This window comes from Patella vulgata, chromosome 1, assembly GCF_932274485.2.
Source record: "Patella vulgata chromosome 1, xgPatVulg1.2, whole genome shotgun sequence".
NCBI classification, from domain to species: domain Eukaryota; kingdom Metazoa; phylum Mollusca; class Gastropoda; family Patellidae; genus Patella; species Patella vulgata.
Genome location: NC_065879.2, coordinates 94,435,031 through 94,444,312, shown reverse-complemented (window position 1 = coordinate 94,444,312; position 9,282 = coordinate 94,435,031).

The window sequence follows — 9,282 nt, the reverse complement described above, 5'->3', positions numbered from 1 at the left end:
TTTTCAATTACAACCTTAATCTGGTTGATTGGCTGGTGACGTCACAGGCACTACACATACAGTTGACAAGTGTTCACGTGTCGGACCAATTAACATGTGACTGGCATAATCATAATCACCGAATTATCGTCTTGCGTTGTTATAGATTAGACATTTGTGAGTGGAATATTTTAGAGTGAATTTAAAATGCTGTATCATGCCGTAGATCTATTTAAGGTGCGCATTTACTGGTAATTTGGATAACCCCGTAATACTTGATATCCCAAACTATTCTCTCTTTTAGTACAGAAATACAAATGGTGCCAGTTAAATGTTGATATATTCATTATTAGCTATATATAATAATAATAACCATTTCTATACACAAAGAACAACTTTTATCGTAACTCCATTTGAAATTCACAGTGAATATGGAATTTTCCGATGACCATGCATAGATCGCCCTCATTTCTCAGCCAATCAACGCCGGGAATCTTATTGCCATGTGCGGTTCCATGCACTACGGGCGTAGTAACTGAGGTTAAACTTTGGTGCGAAAATTGCATGGAATTCATGGACATGAATATCAAATACACTATAAATATTATAACATAATCAAATAATTTATATTCAGATTTCATATCAAGTCAATTAAATGTTGTTTAAACGCCACTCAACAAATAATACAAGGCTACTTGATTATAAAAACACAGGTGAGCAATAATTATTGGGTAAATAATAATTATAAACAACTGATGAGTAAAACTTAATTATTTTATAGAATTAATATGTGTGTGTACGATTCTACCATTAGTTCATTCGTGGGTACTACGCACACGTTCCACCTAGAGGGATGTCTTTGATCTGGCCGGCGTAAAAAAGATAATTACCTCATCAGCATTCTAAATGTAATTTAATTTATGACCCCCAAGTCTGTATAACTTTAGGCCGATTGATTAATTAATGACAGATATTAACGACACTACTTGTCATATTATTATCAATACACAAAGAAAGTTAGATGACTCTTCTCAATCTGTCTGTTATTCCATTTAGATGGTTACCCCAAAAATTTATTTGTACTGTTAATTCTAACGTATATTGAGATATTTTTTCGTATTTCATTTTTACGGTCTATTTCAGAGTAATGAAGTCAAATCCTGTACTCTTTAGCTCGGGGAAATTAAAACCACAATACTCTTTTGACGAAAATGTATCTCGAATGGATTGGACTGCACACGATGTTAGAGGGTATTAAAATTGGATTTTAAATTAAAATGAATTACAAAACAAATTATTCCGTAGTCAATTGTTTTATTTAATTAGGGGGATTAAGGAATCAGTCAGGCGTTAATGAATACATACACCGGCTGTATATAGGTAATTAAGGAATAAACATTCGGTCACTGTGACGTCACTGGCGTCTGAGGGGATTAAGAGTGTTTTCGATAATTGGCAAAGTCATTTTTAAGGGAGGTCTATTTTTACGACTTTGAGTGAAGATAACTGAATTAATTTCAATCAGATTGGTGTGAACTTGACATAAAGTTGATATAGTAACCATTGGCTACACATATCGAAAAGTTCCCAAGCCCGTCTATGTGCACTTTAAACCCCATTTCATTTCATTTTATATATTACAGGATAAAGATGATGTTATAACATTCCACCAATGTGTTGTATGTGATGATGCTTTTCAACATTATGATGATTTAGAAAAACATTCCAAAATACATGTTGAAGAAGAGAAAACTGATGATGTTGATGGATATTGTCATGTTAAAGAAGAGAAAACTGATGATGTAGATGAATATTGCCATGTTAAAAAAGAAAAAACTGATGATATTGAAACTGTTTATCAGTGTAGATTGTGTGATGAAGAATTTAAATTAGAATCTGATTTAGAGAAACACTGTGAAATACATGTTAGTCAGCAAGGGCAAACAGGTGAAAAACCTTATAAATGTGATGTTTGTAGTAAATCATTTCCACATAAATTTAGTCTACAGGCACACATGAGAATTCATACTGGTGAAAAACCTTATAAATGTAATGTTTGTAGTAAATCATTTACTAACAGTAGTCATCTACAGTCACACATAAGAATTCACAGTGGAGAAAAACTTTATAAATGTGATGTTTGTAGTAAATCATTTACTCAGAGTAGTAATCTACAGAAGCACATGAGAATTCATACTTGTGAAAAACCTTTTAAATGCAATGTTTGTAGTAAATCATTTACTCAGAGTGGAAGTCTACAGAGACACATAAAAATTCATACAGGCGAAAAACCTTTTAAATGTGATGTTTGTAATAAATCATTTATTAATAGAGGTCATCTACAGAGACATACCAGAATTCATACTGGAGAATAACTTTTTTAAATGTGATGTTTGTAGTAAATTATTTACTGAGAATTGTTATGTCTAGTACTATTTTACCTCTGGAATCAAGTAGAAACCTACAGCAACACAGAAGAATTCATACTAGAGTAAAATCTTTTAAATGTGATGTTTGTAGTAAATCATTTACATATAGTCATCTCCAGAGACTGGAGACAAATCAATAAAACATTTACTGATAGTAGTCATCTACAGAGATAAATGTGATGGTTTTAGTAAAGCATGCACACTTATTATAGTCCGATATGGCTATTATTGGTTTTACAGGTATAGACAGAGAAATACACATTATAATGCCCCAAATATCAAAATGGTCGATTTAGATACATGTCCTTGTTAGTCGAGAAACGCCTGGTACTATTTTATCTTGGGAATCAAGCATGAACGTGATTTTTTTAAAGGGATAATTTGGTCATGCTTCCTACAATGTCAAAAATACACACCATTTATTGTGAACTAAAATTATTTGCTGTATGATTAATTAAAAAAGTCGAGATTATCAGTTATTAAATGTTGATTACGATATAATTCCCTAGTTACCGTATAAGGCACATGCGTAGATAAGGCGCAGGGCGACTTTGGCAGAGGTGTTTCAGGAAAAAAAAAATATGCGTGGTTTATGTGCACCCTTTCCCAGCGCGTGTGAAACTCGTGCCACAGCATATGTGACTCAAATCCACCTGCGATCTCCAGTAACTAGGTCAAACTCGATTGTTTACAGTTATAATAATTACCCATATTTAGCCGTATTGTAACAGTGTTCATTGACGAAATATGCAATATATTTTATTTAAGATATTTTATTCGTATGCAATTTTAAAATAAAGTATATTTTATAGATTATATAGTTTATTTTAAATGTATATATGTTTATTAAAGACGTCGAGTCTATATTGCATAAATCAACCTTGACGCTGATTTGGTGTCAATAGATCTTAAGCATATTATATAATTGTATACTGATATAGAAGAACTTGAATAGAGGGTCCTTTATTGGTTGTTTATTTTAAAGTAATTAAGTAAGATTAACGGTGACAGCTTTAACTTTAAAAACAATACCTAGGATTACACTGACGCTATTACTCGGGTAGTCGTTACCTGACATATTAAGTCAAGCGAGTCTAGATCCGGCCAATCAGATTTCGTATCGAGTAATGGGCGTCTTCCGTAAATGGTCTTCCACCAATCAAAAAATGAGATTAATCCAACACGTGGCATCTCTAATATTTGCCGGGATTTTTGGAAGATATAAATATATCTAGCTAAACTTTCACCGTTATCTTCACTTAATAAATTACTTTGAAACAACAATATTGGATCTCTCTTATATTCAGGTAAGCCTCTATGTATATTTTAATTGTTTAAACTTTATATATATTTTATTCTAACCTTTGACTTAGAATTATATCCTTTTATATCGGATCAATACGATTAGTAGAATCGAGTATTACATTAATAGATATTTCTACATCTACGTAAAATATTAATTAATAAAAGGAAAAGTAAGAATTGATATGATTCATTACTTGTTTAATTACTTGAGAATATTTTACAATATATATATTTATTAAAACGGAAAAGTACGTTTGTCGACGAAATACTTGTTTGTTTAAATATGTTTCAATAACAGATAATTAATGTCTAAAATAATTAGAAATGGTTCGCGCTAAATTAAACGGAAAAGTAAGGATTTACATGATTTATTACTTGTTTAACTTCTAGCGAATATTTTACAATATATATTTTTAATAGACGGAAAAGTACTATATATTCGATAGATTACTTGTTTATTAAAGAAATGTGTTATTTAGATTAGTGTAAATAATTAGTGACTAAAAAGTACGGTATATGTTATTTTCGATTAATACTTGTTGCTAAATAGAGAATAAAGATTTAATAGTTATATTTACTAAAGATTTAATAGTTATATTTAATAAAGATTTAATAGTTATATTTATTAGTTACATTTAATAAGGATCGTACATTTAAGAAATTCTACATCAGTAACTTGTACCCCTTCACAAGCAAGTTAGCTCTATTGTATTACATTGAAATTATACATATATTATTATTGTTATTATATGCTACACCACCCTATGTATATATATTATTATAAGCTACACCATCCTTTACATAGTATTTACGTTATATTGTTATTAATGTTTGAATTTGAATAATGATTAACCTCACTTAATAAATTACTTTGAAACGACAATATTGGATCTCTCTTATATTCAGATTAAAAACCACCGAAAACCACACTTTTACAATTGGGGAGATGTTTTAAGATCCTGACTGATGTCGAAACAAGGAGTTGATCCAGATAATTTTCCAAGATATCCGTTAAGAAACAAAGAAACAGAGAAAACAGGAGAGATATCGGAAACTGAAATTACAGTTAACACTGACATTAACACGATAGCTTCAAACTCCTCTACAGAAGACAACGGTACACAGGTATTTGCAATGAGTTCCCTGCAGTTACCCAGATTCAGTGGAGCGGGAAACGAGACAGCCGCAACTTTTATCTGTGATTTTGAACATTTAATGGCAATACAAAAAGTGACTAACGATAGTTTGAAATTATCAAATTTGTCATTTTATTTAACTGGAGAAGCCAAACTTTGGTTCCAGAAACTGAAACCGGAACAGAAAGACAGTTTCCAAATAGTGAAAAATTTGTTTTTAGATGAATTTAAATATGTTTTAGACGTATCTAAATTAAAATTACAATTGCAACAACAGACTAATGAAAGCATTGAGCAATATGTATCAAAATTAGGCCAGATTGCCTTCGCCAGTGACGGGAAAGTGCCCGAGGAGTTAATAGTGCATACCGCGATGGAAAATCTCTTGCCACGAATAAAATCGAGTGTAACACAATCTAACCCCAAAACAATTAAAGAACTGAAAAGTGCTATTGTAATTGCTAATAGAGTAGCCATGTTACAACCATCAGAAACTGTTGTGGCAGCAGCCACAGGCAATATGCAAATTGGGCCAAGTATCTTGAACACAGTTACAGACACTCTAGGCAAGTTTAGGGACGAGATGGTCGACTTGAAGAACAAAATGGCCGACATAGCAGCCGAAGTTATGTATGTAGGTCACCCATTACGACAACCGACCACAGACGTATTTTATGAACAACGAAACCAGTATCAACATGGACAACAATATAACCAACCACGCTACCATTCCAACAACCAGTCGCAGTATTATAATCACACGTTTTCAAAACAACAATTTCCGCAAGGACAGAACCCACGACACCAATGGAACAGTCGGAATCAACGCTGTAGAGGTTGCGGTGAGTTTAATTGCTCTATTAGAAATTGTAATGGGAAATTTTGTAATTTTTGTAATTCTAATACCCATACATATAACAAATGTTATAAACGCCCAGGCAACAGAAATGGTGCTCAAATGAAATGATTCGTGTTGCCTGGATCAAGCAAATATGGTTTGAACAAGCATACAGAAACTATTGAAATTAATGAAAATAATGCTGGTCAAGTAATAGCCGTACAAACGTCCCTGGAAAGAAATATGATTGAAATTGTGATAAGTTCAAAACAGTTAAATGCATTAATCGATACCGGGGCTAGTATATCTATTCTATCTTTCAATTTATTTAATAAGTTAGGTTTTAAGAAATCACAAATTGAACCATCAAATATAATCAAAGTAACTGGAGTAGGTGGTGATCAGTATAATGTTTTGGGTACTATGAAGGTACTGCTTTATATAAACAATGTTTCACTCCAACACGAATTCCATATTATGCCACAGGTACACCACCCAGTAATTTTAGGACTTGATTTTATGGAGCGATTTAATACAAAAATAGATATAAGTAAACGTATTGTGTCATTTGATGAGGGAATACCTGACATAGCATTGATATCGAACAACATAGGCTTAGTTAGACCCCAAAAATCTATCACACTTAAAGCTCGTCATCACGTTGACGTACCTGTGAGATTGGCAAATTTTAACTATTGTAACGCAGTTTTATTAGAACCAAATCCCATTCTTGCGAAAAAAGGTATTGTAGGAGCTAGATGTCTTGTTCAACCATTGGAAGGAAAGGCTGTGCTACGTTTATTAAATTCCACAAATAAAAATATAAAAATTTTATAAATCTAACATATTAGCCACAGTAAATAATATTGAAGAGAATTCTATAATGGACTTATTAGACAATGAACATAGCACGCCTGCAAATCCTGGCGGTAATGTCATGTCTTTAAAATCCGAGGAATCTTGTGAAAATGAACTCGAGTTCGATTTAACAGATTCTGACTTATCGGATAATGAGAAACGGGAATTATTGTCATTTTTGAATACAAATCGACACGTATTTGCGAAGAATCTTAAAGAATTGTGTAAAACAAAGGGTTACAAACACGTCATAGATACTATGGAAAACGAAGGTCCGGTACGTTCACAATTTTATCGACAATCGGCCGAACTTAGAAAGGAAACCTCGCGGCAAATAAAAGAAATGCTTGACAACAATATCTGCGTTAAAAGCAACTCAACCTAGCGGTCACCGGTCATTATGGTTAAAAAAAAGTCCGGAGAATGGAGATTCGCTGTAGATTACAGAAAATTAAATAAAATTACTAAACCAAATTATTTTCCAATAATACGCTTTGAGGACGTCATAGATTCCGTTGGGGAAGCACAAGCAAAAATATTTTCAGTATTAGACTGCGCGAGTGGATTTTGGCAATTAGAAATTGATGAAAGTACAAGACACAAGGCAGCATTTATTACCCAAGATGGCGTGTATGAATGGAAGCGAATGCCTTTCGGATTAAGTAACGCTCCAATGACTTTTCAAATGGTAATGACTGAAATATTACGCGACATAAATTGGCAGTACGCTCTTGTCTACGTCGATGATATCATCATTTTTAGTAAAAATTTCCGCGAACACATTCAACATCATAAAAATGTTTTCCAAAAATTGAGCAAAGCGGGTGTGACACTAAAGCCTAATAAGTGTAAATTTGCAGCACAAAGTGTTAAGTACTTGGGACACATTTTTAGTAAAGATGGAATTTCAGTTAACCAAGAGAAAACCGAAGCTGTACAAACTATTCCAGTACCAAAAAACCAGCATGAGATTAGACAATTTTTAGGCCTTTGTAACTATTACAGAAGATTCATTTTTAATTATTCACATATCGCACAACCTTTGAATGATTTACTACGAAAAGATATAAAATTTGAATGGACAGATAAATGCCAAAATGCTTTTGAAACTTTAAAAAAGACGTTAGTGTCGCCACCTATCTTAGCTTTTCCGGATATGTCCAAACCGTTTATATTGACAACTGACGCTTCCGGTTTCGCGCTTGGTTACATTCTTTCTCAGATTGATAAAGACGGACGCGAGCACGTTATTCATTACGGCGGTAGGTCTTTGCATCCCTTTGAGAAAAAATGGACTGTTACCGAACAAGAATGCTTGGCCGTTTTGGAAGGAATCAAAACATTTAGAGTTTATTTGGCTTCTTCTCCTTTTCAAGTCATAACTGACCACAAAGCCTTTACATGGCTCAAAGATACAAAGCACACGTCAAATAGACTTCTTAGGTGGGCAATCCAAATTCAAGATTACCAATACGAAATTGTGCATAGACCAGGAAAGAAAAATCAAAATGCAGACGCTCTGTCGCGAAGAATGTATCCCGAAAAACCTGTCAATGAAAGCATTGATGACATACCTTCAATCAATAATTTAGAAATACCGGTAATGTCAAAGGACGATTGCATAGAAGTCGAATTTACATACGCGCAGGACAAGCCAGAATCCACAGCGGAAATCAATAGTATAACAATAACAAATTTGGGAGATTCTGATATCGTCAATTTACAAAGGCAATGTTCCGATTTCAAAAGATATATTTCAATATTTGGAGGATGGGTATATCCCAGAAACATATGACGAAAAGTTAGTAAGAACCATTGTTTGTAGGTCTTTTGAATACGAAATAGTAGATGGTATATTAAGTCATTTCCCCCATCCACGTGCAAAGACGGATACCACCGTCAAACAAATTGCAGTTCCTCGGATACTAAGAGATGACTTGCTAAAATCGTATCATAATTCTTTAGCTGGGGGTTGCCATAAAGGTAGGGAAGCAACTAGGTTAGCAATCATGCAAAAATATTGGTGGCCAAAACTTTATGACACGGTGAATGACTACATTTCCAATTGTGAAATTTGTCAACGAACAAAAAACAATGCGCATAGTAAAGTCCCTTTAACTCCCATGCCTATCGAAGCAGCATTTTCCAGACTTCATATAGATTTCCTTGGTCCACTACCTGAAAGTCCAGAGGGGTATAAGCACATTTTATTGGTAGTAGATTCTTTCTCTGGTTGGCCTGAAGCATTTCCTACAAAAACTCAAGAAGCTAAAGAAGTGGCTGACAAACTTTATCATGAAATTTTTACAAGACAGGTGCCTATAAGTAGATCCAAAAGATCCTTGCTACCCTTTATTGGAGAGTTCTCGAAATCTCTCTTTGGGACAGCTACGCAGGATGATATTAAGTTATTGGCTAATCATATAAATGAACTTACTAAGCATGAATATCAAATCACAAAGGACGTGACGCAACATGCTAAGCATTTTTCTTCATATATAACGAAAGTTTATTGGAGAGTTCTCGAAATCTCTCTTTGGGACAGCTACGCAGGATGATATTAAGTTATTGGCTAATCATATAAATGAACTTACTAAGCATGAATATCAAATCACAAAGGACATGACGCAACATGCTAAGCATTTTTCTTCATATATAACGAAAGTTAATAAAAGGTTCGATAATGCTATGAAAGGTATTGAACAAAATCACGATGCCATTGTTTTCGCTGTCAAAA